A 12,438-nucleotide genomic window follows, 5' to 3' on the forward strand; every position below is an offset into this window, starting at 1 on the left:
CTCTCTTTTACTTTGATGTCATCATCCTTTCTTCCTATTGTGAGGGTTTGTGTAGGTAGTGCCAGGCACTGTGAGGACATGGATATCTAGGCCATTTTGTATGTGGAAGACTGCATTGTAAACATTCCTACCCTTCCTTTGGCTCTTACATTCGTTCTATCCCCCCTTCTGCAATGAACCTTGAGCCTCGGAGGGTATGATAGATATGTTTCAGTGCTAAACACACCTTTGTCACTTTGCCTTTTGAGAATCCCAAAGCTCACCACCGTCTGAAAAGAAGCTTCTCTAACCCAAAAGTGACAGTAGCATTAATATATGAATATGAACATTAAGAGAAGTGCTTACTGGGCAGTTTGGTGGATATAATATATGCATTTAGACAGATACCAGCAGGCAATACACCCTTAGTGGTCCCCCATCATAGATTTTCAGTACCAAGCATGTATTTCCTCCTGTTAAGTAGGCCCCTGGTCCAATTAGTGAGCAGTTTGTTTTACCCAAAATAGACATGCCACTATTGCACCCACTGGATCATTTGGCCTAGCTGGAGGCTTGAAGTATCCACTGTTCTTTATCTCCACTGATGACTTCTGTGTCTTCCATGGAGCTGCATGTAGCATAGCTTTTTCCAGTTTTCTGTCAACTGGTCTACAGGGAGGAGGATTTTAGCTCAGTTCCAGCTTGATTTCTCAGTGACCTTGCAGCCCAAGTATGTGGAGTCTTTAGCAATGGGGGCTTACCATTTATTCCTGGTGGGTAAACTAAGAGCCTTGGCAATGGTCTGTAATGTTTTGGGGTCATCAAAGACCTCCCTGGCTAACAACTCAATGGAAAGTGTCCCATCCCTGGCACTGAATTTTTTCTAGTAATAATCTATGGCTTAAGTGTACCATTCTCCAAAAAAGTAGATTTCCATACAGCTTATTCATACCCTCTTAGATTTTGATTAACCTTTATCCTACCCTTCCTTTACTCAATTTTCCTAACTTTTGAATTGGCAAATTCATTAATGGTATCTAGAAAAATACCACTAATATTGGTATGTCGACTTTGTATCCTTCTACTTTACTGAAAGTGTTTTATCATATTACAAGGATGTTGATGGAGCCTTTGTGGTCTTTTAAGCATAGGATTATGTCATCCACTGTGATCTGATATGAGGAGTTATTTCAGTTCTCATCCAATCTACCTGGGTCTTTTTTGTTGTTGTTGTTTTCAAGGTAGGGTTTCACTCTAGCTCAGGCTGTCCTGGAATTAACTATGTAGTCTCAGGGTAGCCTTGAACTCACAGCAATTCTCCTACCTCTGCCTCCCGAGTGCCGGGATTAAAGGTGTGTGCCACCACTCCTGGCTCTACCTGTTTTTTAAAAAATATTTTTATTTATTTGCAAGGAGAAAGAGAGAAGAGAGAGATTAGGCACACCAGAGCCTCCTGACCCTGCAAACAAACTATAGATGCATGCATTAATTTGTACATCTGACTTTATGTGGGTACTTGGGAATCAAACCCAAACCATCAGACTTTGTAAGCAAGTGCCTTATACTAAACCATCTCTTCAGCCTTGTCTGTGTCTTTTGATTGGGGAACTGAGATCATTTGATTCAGTTTTTAAATATTTGTTAATGCTTGCTTTGTGGCCTATTTTGTGATCAATTTTAGAGAAAGTTTTATGGGCTGCTGGAAAGAATGCATATCTGTATCTGTGCCTGGAATATTCTTTAGATAATCAGGTATAGTTTTAGCTCAGAAGTTCCTGTTGTTGCTGCTTTTTAGTTTCGAAGACTTATTTAAAAATGGGAGAGGGACACTAAAATCTTTATTATTTTGTCAGGGCCTATCTTACCTTTAATGCCTTTTAGTGTTTGTTTTATTAAGCTGAGTCCCTTAACATTTGGTGCAGAATATTTATAATTGTTGCATATTCTTGAATAAGTCATTCCCTTTATTAATAGCTCTAACATTATTTTCTAAAATATTCTTTAAATATTTTATTTATTTAAGAGAGAGAGAAAGATTAACAATAGAAAGAGAATAGGCATACGAGGGCCTCCAGCCATTGCAAACAAATTCCAGACACATGTGTTACCTTGTGCTTCTAGCTTTACATGGGTACTGAGGAATCAAACCTATATCCATTGACTTTGCAGGCAAGCACCTTAACCACTAAGCCCTCTCTCCAGCCCCATATAGGTATGACAGTCTTTACCTCTTCTGAATAGTTATAGTTTTAAAGCTGCTTTATCAGAATTATTAGGCTAACTTTTCTTAGCCTCCATTTGTTTGGCAGAGTGATCTCTATCCTTTGAGTCTCAGCAAGAGAGTGTGTGTCTACCAATAAGGTGTGTTTGGGGACATAATAGATGGTTTCATCTTTTAAGTCCAGTCAACTCTTCTATGTTCTTTTAGTCATGAATAAAGCCATTAGTAGTCAAGATTGCTATTGAGAGGAATTTGCTGATTCCTGTGGTTTATCTTGATTGTGCTTTTGATTGGTTGTATTATTTCCAGTTCATCTCTTCTCTGCTATTAGTATTGGGAGCTTTCTGGATTACTACTGTGGATGACTGCATGATGGATTCCCTCTTAGCTTGCCTTTGGTCATCTGTTCCTTTCATGAATATTAATCTTTCTTTGTGTCTCCATGAAAGAGACTTTCTTCCTTTACCTATTTTCCAGAGTGCTGGGTTTGTTGTCATGAATGGCCTTAGTTTGTGTTTATCTTAACATGTTCTATTTTATCCATCAATTTTAAATAATAACTTTGCTAGGCATAGCCATTTTGACTGGTAGAGCTTGAAATGTAATATTTCATGTTTCCTTATCTTTTAGGGTTAGTTATGAGAAATCTAATATTATTCAGATGTCTTTGCTCTTGTAGTTGAAATGACATTTTTTCCCTTGCAACTTTTCATGTTGCTTCTTTGCTTTGTAGTTTTTACATCCTGACTTTGGCATGTCATTCAGAGGTCAGGGCATCTCTATTTAGAATTCTAAAAATATCTTGTGTTTATTACTTTTTCATTACTTTTCCTAGTTTGAGAATTTTTCTACTGTAATTTTGCTGAATAAATTATTGATTTCTTTAGACTTTATCTATTTCTTTCCTGGGGCATCTTAGGTTTGATCTCTTGAAGATATCCCAGAATTCTTAGAAGTGGTTTTTTTTTTTTTTTGTTTGTTTTGTTTTGTTTTGTTTTTCGAGGTAGAGTCTCACTCTGATCCAGGCTGACCTGGAATTAACTCTGTCATCTCAGGGTGGCCTTGAACTCATGGCAATCCTCCAACCTCTGCCTCCAGAGTGCTGGGATTAAAGGCGTGCGCCACCACGCCCGGCTTCTTAGAAGTTTTGGTCATACTTGTGAAGGGTTTTGGTTTTTGTACTGTTTGTTTTGAATGTCTGAACATCTTATTGTTTTCGCAATGTACCTCCAGCCCTGAGTTTGTTCTTTTGCTTGATCTTTTCTGTTGACGCTTGCCACTGTGCTTTGTATTAATTTGACTCTTTTCTTTCCAGCACTTCTGTTTGCTTCCTTTTTAGTGTCTCAATTTTCTTGCTAAAGTTTTCCTGTTTTTGAATTTCTCTTCCAAATTGCAGACTGTTTTACCTCTTTACCAACTGTCTTATCTTGGTCCTGAATTGATTTCCTTACTTCATGCATTTGCTAATTTGATTGCTCTAGTGGCCACTAATCATTTTTAAAATTATGACTCTGAAGTTGTATGATTTTTACATCTCACATTATTTTTGTTTTGGGGTATTAAGGAGCTGTAAGATTATGGAGATATGGTAGAGGCATCATTTCTCTCTCTCTCTCTCTCTCTCTCTCTCTTTTTGGATTTTGCTATGTTTTTCCATCTGTTGGGATGGATATGTCCTCTACAGTTTTATTTTTTCCTTTCTTCACTCTTATTCTGTGTTTTACTTTACATGAGTATTCCTTGTGAGCTAGTTGTCTTCAGTAGAATTTACATTCCACACTACTAGAAAGGGAAGCTGAAATGACAGAGACAATGATTTATCAGCCATCCCTGTGTTAACTTGCAGTACAGACACTTGTGTACTTCACTTGTGTCCACAATAAGGTTTAGATGACATTACTAGGGTACTGGTTTTTATATAGCTGAAGTTTAGTAATTATGTAGTAAAATGGGGCAGAAACAGGGAAAAGGAAAATCCTGATTAGAGTGTGAATGGGGAAAAGTACATGGATTAGAAGGATGAGAAATAATAGAGAAAATATGATAGAGTAAATGTAGAGAAAGGACAGTCAAAATACCTATTCTGGTGAGTTACGAACTAAAACAAAACTACAAAAGTTCAAAAAAAATATCAAAATAAATAAGACTAAATTGAAGATAAAACCTCAGTATTTTCTTCTAATGTTCTCTCTGTTCTCTCTCTCACACACACTCTCTCTCTCTCTCTTTCTCTCTCTGTTTCCCACAGCTTTTGAACCCATAAGGACTACTAATCAAAGTAATCCAAGCAAGTTAGGACAGGATGTCCTCTCTGCTGAGAGGCATTTTTAAAGGGAATTCTGCCAGTACTTCCAGGTCTGAAACTGCCTGTCCCAGTCATCAGTTATTACTTCATCTTGGGTGTTTTTTGCTGCTGTGACTGAGGCTCTGTTGGGGGAGGGGCTTGGGATGCATTCTGCTTATACTTACCTTTGTCACTTGGGTAGTTAGTCTCTTTCCAGCTACACTGGTCAGGGATGCTACATAAATTCTTCTGTGAGCTTCTTGCATTCCCAGGTTGTAGTCCAGGCAGCAGTAGATTGATTCCTTCTCAGGGAATTCACTCAAGGGTGCTGTGGAGATGCCTAGCTTCAGGCTTCTATATGCTTGTGCCTGTCTGTGGAGCCTGCACTGCTCCACCTTCTCCTTTCTCAGTCAGTTCTTGGCTGTCAAGAAAGTCACTCTCCATTTGTTGTTCTTTATCCTGACTCTTTTGTTGTTGTTGTTGTTGTTGTTGCTGGGTTCCACAGTTGGCTTCTAATCTGTCATCTTAACTGTGCAATTTTTTAAACACATGAAAAAGTATTTTATCACACATATACTGTAGATTAGAAGGCATGCATTACATTCACAGCATGGACATCATCTAGATCATTCTCAAATGCAGATGGACTTGTTTCAGCATCATTCTTATTCAGATAAACACTCCTTTTTTACATATCCCCATCTAGGTACAATTAACTTTTTGTACTCTCTATGGATAAGATCACATGGGTTGCCTTTAGTTGCTATTTCACCCTTACTTGGTACCACCTCACCTTATACATTTTCTTCCCCTTTTTGGTTTGTTTTCTTTTGTACCTGGGATATACAGAACAAACTTGATTAGTCTCCTTAGTATAGAAAATACTGTCACTTGTGACCTTTGCAAACAAAACTCCTCTCTAAACAGTATGTATCTATAAATTTTTTTAAAATGGAAAGTAATATAAGGAATAAGATAACAAATATGTGTGAGCTTATTACCCATATTTAATAAGTATTAACATTTTTTCCATAGTTACTCAATAATTTGTTGAAGAAAATATATATAATTAAAACTCACAGATTTACTTTTCCTTACACAAAGATGACCGCTGGTGACACTATGTCCAAATATAAGAACAAAGTCTTTAAGGTGAGAAGTGATAAGCTTTGGAGCAGAAGTGGAGGACTGGCTTCTCACCACCACCTGTATTATTAGCTGGCCCTTGGGTGGCACTTGTAAGGTGCCTGCCACCATCTCCTTCACACAAATGCAGTCAGTGCTTAAAAGAGTCCTATGCAGGTGCCAAAAGCCACATCACTAGGAAGGAGGGAAGCCAAGGTTTGAAACTAGGCAGTCTGGCTTTAAACTGGACACTGCACCTCTAAACCATCAAATGTTAGTGTGTGTTAGGGGTTGGGAGGTTGTTTTTACATTTTCCAATTAACTCTACCATTTTAAAATATGTATGCCATCAGTTTTATTATTTTGAAAAAACAACAACAAATTACCCTGCTCCTATTTCTTCTGCCTGTTTATTCTTCTATCCCAGTACTTGCATCTTGAATTAGTGTCTTTTAAACAGTACTTTGAACTTTAATTCTAAATTTTGGGTTTGTCCTCTATTAGAAAGTTTTTAGATTGAAATGTCTTTCTACAAAAAAGTTTTATTTAGTAGGTTTTCAAGTATTATATTGGCATAATATGTACTCCACATTCCTATTAAAGTTTTATATCTTCCTATAAAATAGTTAACTGTGAATAACTTTTGTATGTGTAGTTTTATGAAACCTTTCAGAATAACAAGATTCTGTTAAATGACTAATTAGCACAAATCTGGTGCCTGTATCCAGAAAGCAGCTGGTCTTACATGAAGAGAGGATAAGAGCTCTTTTTTTGTTTGGTTCATTTAAAAATCATTTGCTTCTTATTTAATATCTGCACAGAATATAGTCACATCATCATAGAATGTGCTATTGTAAATTTTGGATTGTTTCCATGGGCTCTGCCTTACATCTGCATGGTGTTTAAAACCAATGCTTCTTTTCTTTTTGTAGGCATTCAAGGCCTTTTGCCTTACAATTCACTGTCATGCTGAATGACAGAAAATTGAAGTTGAATTTATTTGCCTACAGAAGGACTATACAGAACAATACACTTATTTGAGAATTCTCTGCTTCAGAAACTAAAGGAGTTATTTTGTGCAGGTGGCTTACTCTCTCTGCTACTTATCCTAGTTCCCTCACTTATTAAGGACAGGAACTGGGCACCCTGCTTCTGAAAACAAAAGGACCCCACTAGTCTACTGGAACCAATGTTTACATTTTGTTCGGAATGTCAAAGATATCCTATGTTTTCTTTTTAAAGAACAATAACCTTTACACTTCTTTTGTTTAAGGCATGACCCAGCACATTTGGCTTCTTTTTACTGTATTTATTTGCATGTATGTGTGTGCGCGCACATGTGTGCATGTGTGGGCATGCCAGGTTCTCTTGCTGCTGCCAACTATCTGATATTATGTGGGGACTTGAACCTGGCAGCAAGCATTGCAAACAAGCACCTCTAACTACTGAGATATTTCCCCAGGCCAACTTCTTTTTACAAAAACATGACAGTAAGACTCTAAAAATCAGCCACACAAATCAATCCCTAATAATACATGAAGGGGCTTTTTATTCCGAGTTATTCCTAGTGAATATTATTTGTCAACTCTGCAATAGCTCTTCTACTTTATAAAATGGTTTCTTTGTTGACATTACTTATATTTTCTATTTCTGTTTAATTCATGTGACAGCCCTCAGGGGTTTCTAAAATAAAGCGTTTACTTTCCCAGTTTTTTATTAAGTTGTAAGACATGTGGCAAATAATCTTGACAAAGTATCTTCTCTGCTTGTTGGGTTCTGTGAACTAAAAGCCAAACTGTGTTTATTTTGAAACTGAGGAGAGAAAGGGAGGCATAGGTAGAAAGAATAATACTGGAGAACTGAGCAGCTTAGCTTTTCTTCTAGTCAGGTCATAGTAACAGTTTATGCATGAGCATATTCAAATATGAGCCTCAGAATACTTTTTAATGCTATAAAAATGGGCTTTGAATTAGTGACTATATTTATTTTGTTTTTATGCTAATTCACAGGTAATTGAGAATCAGTTGCATAAAATTCACAAATCAAGTACAAATTCTTTAGAGCTTTTTTTAAATTAATTTTTTAAAGCCTTTTTTTTATTAGTTTTCTATTCAGCAAATACAGGCAGTTTGTTACCATTATTAGGCTCATCTGTGACCTACCCACTCCCCAATGGCCCCTCCTTGTTAATATATATGGGTCGTGCATTGTGGAGTTAGCCCACGGTTATTGGTACGATAAATGTCTCTGCATATCATGACCCACAATGTGGCTCTGACATTCTTTCTGCCCCCTCTTCCGCAAAATTTCCCTGAGCTATGATGTGTTCATTTTTGGCCTGCTTCAGTGATGAGGTGTTGGGGGGCCTCTGAGGCTCTGGCTCTCTGATTTGGTAGGAGTTGATTTTTCTCTGTGTTGGTCTCCTTCCCCCTTGTGCTGGTATCCGGTTCATCAGGAAAACAGCATCCTTGCTTGTTTTGCCAGTTTTCCTTAGTTTCAGCCGGGGCCTTTTTGAGGTATGATGGGGTGGCTCTCTCCTTAGGATCTGCATCTATCTGAAAAAGAGAAGCAGAATCTCCAATGGAGAGTGAGTTAGCACCAGGACAAATGAAAAAACCCTTACTTTTTTAATAGAGAATTTAATAGGTACAGGCCCTCTTGTACCCCATGATTGATGGTAGCTTGATATTGGAGAGTGGGCTTATTTTTTAAATAATCATTTTTTCTTTTAAAAATGTAGCTACAATAGCGACATTTTGAAGTGATAATAGGGGATTTAGCACATGGGCTCAGATCCATGCATCACAGTTTAGAATTATAACCTGACCAAAACACCAAGGGATACTGAATAAGAAGGCTTAATTGTTCTCTATGAGATCATTCTCATAAAGTTAGTCATAAGGATACCACATTTGTCTGAACCTCTTTCATTAGCAAAATAATATTTCTCGTTTGTCTTAAGTATACTTCTTTAAAATCTGGAATATGATAAGTACAATGCTAATCATATTTTTATGGGCAGATATGCTATTTCTTTGCAGCTATATGTTTCCTGAGTCAGTATAAAAGAGAGAAAGTCTTAAGGGTTAGGCAGAGCTGAGTATAAAACACAGAATCACTTCTAACCAGCCCAAGGAAGTTTACTTAGTTAAGTCGCTACTCACCTCTCTAGACTCTTCTAGTAAAGATACAAGGTCTACTTGTTGTTCCTGGTAACTGTGACCAACAATGAAACAGCATGGAAAAACACCATGCTCAGTGCCTGGACACAGTATGCCATCAGTAAACATAGCTTCTTCTCTCCCACTCTTCACTTATGAATCAAAACCTTTGGGCAGTGCTTATGTGAGTAGAAACCCTCGGCAGCCCCTTTGAGCTCAATAACAAAATATCACGTTACAGAACACACACAGGACTGCCTTTTCTAAAGGTTATAACTAAAATAGTGTTCTGTATGTTATTTTCTCTTTCTTCCCTATAATGGTATCAGTTGAATGGAAAAGGTATACCCTGCAAATATTACTCAGTATGTCCATAACGGACTCTTTTTAAAGAATGTTTATTTATTTATGGGCTAGGGAGATGGCTCAACAGTTACAGGTACTTTCTTGAAAGGCCTGATGGTTCAATTACCCAGTACTCATGTAAAGCCACATGCACAAAATGACGCATGTGTCTGGAGTTTGTTTGCAGTGACACTATGCCCTGGCATGCCTATTCTCTCTTTCTCCCCTTCACCCTTGCAAATAAATAAAATTTAAAATAAAAAATGCATGTTAGAGTAATTGATAAAGACATATAAATATCTGAAAACTGTATAACATTTGTGCAGAATCAATTTATTTTCTAATTTAAGGTATTGATTCTTTGTAAAACAAAGATAAGCAGATTTACATATTCACATGAATGTTTAATGCCACTATATGACTGCATAAAGTGTATTATTTAAAAATAAGTTATTGTGCTAGAGAGAAGGCTTAGTTGAGAAGTCACTTCCTTGAAAAGCCAAAGGTCCCAGGTTTGATTCCCTAATAACCAGGTGAAGCCAGATGCACAATGTGGCACAAGAGTTTCTAGTTCATTTGCAGTAGCTAGAGGACCCAGCACTCCCATTCTCTCTCTTTCTCTCTCTTTCTTTCTCCCTCTCTCTCAGTCAAATAATTAACTAACTAAATAAATAAATAAAATATTAACAAATAAGTTCTTGGGCACATTCTCCTGTTGCTATTATCCATCTGATGTTGGCCAGGAGGTGATGTCCATCCTCTGTTCATGCCATTACTTTCCCCTGCCATCATGGGACTTCCCTTCTAGTCTATAAGCCAACATGAGCCCTTTTATTTCCTACAAACTGCTCTTAGTTGGGTGTTTTCTGCCAGCAATGTGAACCTGACTGCATAGTAAGGTTGGTACCAGAAGAGTGGGATTGCTGCTGGTAGAAACCTGACTCTGTGGCTTTTGGCCTTTTGGAGCTAAGTTTCAAGGAAGAAATGTGGAAGAATTTGAAACCTTGACCTAAAAGATGCCTTGCAGTGCTGAAAGTACAGCTCAATGGACTATTCTGGTCAGAGTTCAAAGAGCTGAATGCAGTAAGAACTAAGGACTGTGAAGTTTGGCTTATGAGGGTAAGAAAGAGCTTTACTTGGACTGGGCTAAAAGCAGTTTTTGTGAGAGGCTTGCTGTTAAACTGATGTCCTGAGAATTTGTGCAGGGTTGAAATGTGTAGAAATGGACTGGTATGAGCAGAAGGATATGGTACAGAAAAAAATCTTTAGACTGAAACTTCTGCCTGGTCAGCTACAATTATATAAGAGATTAAAGCCATTAAGATTGGGCCAGCTGACCTACACTGAAACAACAGGAAGAATGCAGACTTTTTTAAGGGGGTCTGAATGAAGGAATGTCCTGCTTTCCAAAGTCTGCTTTATTCCCCCCTGGATTAATAAATTGGTAGCCCGACTGGTATTATGGAGTACAGGGAAAAAGAGGGCCATTGAATTTTCAACGTGGTTTTGTATTTTGGAAATGACCATCTACAGTGTGAATCAGGCTTGTTGAATAACCTGCATGGAGCCCAATAGTATCATGAGGATGAACTGTGGGTAGCAATGAAGAACCAGTGGAGATGCTAGGACTGTGAGATGTCTGCCAAAGACAGCTGTCAGCCCCATATGAAGTTTTCTGGGATTGGAGTAACCTAGCTGGAGGGATGGAACTGGCATTCAGAGACTTGTCACTGGTTAGACTTGACTAGAGTTGTTGGACTTGGAGCTACAGAGTTTGATGTTTGCCCCATTTAAATCTTGTACTGGTTGAATATGTCTTTACTAAGCTCAATGCCATTTTTTGCAATATGAACATTTATTCTGTGTCATTTTTTTAAATTATGGCTCACTTAAAAGACCTTGGACTATGGTGATGTTTGAACATCATTGAAATTGATAAAATCTGTGAGGATTTTTTTTTTTTTTTTTTTTTTTTTTGGTTTTCTGAGGTAGGATCTCATGCTAGCTCAGGCTGAAATTCACTATGTAGTCTCAGATTGGCCTTGAACTCATGGCAATCCTGCCTCTGCCTCCCAAGTGCTGGGATTAAAGGCATGCACCACCACATCTGGATGATTCTATGAGGACTTTTAAAGTTGGATGAATGCATTACATTTTATACCATGTATGATTATCAGTTTATGGGGGCCAGGGGCAGAATGTGATGGTTTGATTAAGGTGTCCACCATAAATCTTATGGTCTGAATGCTAGGTCCCCAGCTAATGGCAATTTGGGAATTAAAGCCTCCTAGAGACAGTGTATTGTTGGTGCAGGCTTATGGGTCTTATAGCTAGCTTCCTCTTACTAGTGTTTAGCATACTGTTCTGTTACTATTGTCCATCTGATGTTGGCCAGGAGGTGACGTCCACTCTCTTCTCATGTCATCATTTTCCCCTGCTATCATCGGGCTTTTTCTCAAGTCTGTAAACTAAAATAAACCCTTTTGAGCACCCCCCTACACAAAAATAAGTTCTTAAAAATAAGTTGTTAAAACACTTGAGGCAGATAGAACATACAAATTTTAAGTTCCTTTTTTCATCTGTGCATCTTAACTGAATCCTGAAGCATAAGTATCAGACCCAGCTGTCCCTGGAGTGCACAGTCTCACATGCAGTTCATGACAGGACTTGGACAGGCCACACCATATATTCTGTCTAAGCTAGTTTGAGTTATGTGTTCACACATTAGACATGGCTTCTTCAATAATCTTCTTTAAACACTACTTAAAGGCCCCAATCCATGACTCTGTAGGAACCAATTTCTAGCAGTATTCTCATGACTTTTAAACTCATTAAAATGCTCTTGTGATGCTACCCAACATTAACACATTCTTGAGTATGAGAGCAGGACACATGGTTGTCTCACTTCTACCTGGAAGACTCAGAGCCTCTTGGTTCAGGTTCACAAGAACAAGCTCAGGCAATCAAGTGTTTCAGAAATGAGCCAACTGGCCTCGGTTTAATTCCCTAGCCACCCACATAAAGCCTGACATAAAAAGTAGAGAAAGTGCCTGACATTCTTGTTTGTAGTAGCAGGAGGTCCATGCATGCCCATGCATGAGTACATGTGCACACACATGCAAATGAATAATTTTTTAAAGAAAATTAAAAATAAAGAAAAAAACGCATATGATCTGTTAGCTGCATAAATTTCCTTTGAAAACAGTAAAGGTTAGTCTATTAGTGTTTGCAATTTAGCATGATGGTCAGGTCTGTCAAGACCTATAAGTATGGGCTATAAGTGCAGAAGGGGTTGAGTGGGCCATGGACAAGGTGTAGGGATT

At 38.0% G+C, this 12,438-nt stretch overlaps 1 protein-coding gene across 1 annotated transcript in view; it reads left to right on the forward strand.

Annotated features, from left to right (window-relative positions):
* Lekr1 (leucine, glutamate and lysine rich 1) overlaps positions 1-12,438 on the forward strand; it is a 319,603-nt gene that overhangs the window by 199,665 nt on the left and 107,500 nt on the right. The window lies entirely within an intron of this gene.

The sequence above is a fragment of the Jaculus jaculus genome, chromosome 11 (genome assembly GCF_020740685.1).
Source record: "Jaculus jaculus isolate mJacJac1 chromosome 11, mJacJac1.mat.Y.cur, whole genome shotgun sequence".
NCBI classification, from domain to species: Eukaryota; Metazoa; Chordata; class Mammalia; order Rodentia; family Dipodidae; genus Jaculus; species Jaculus jaculus.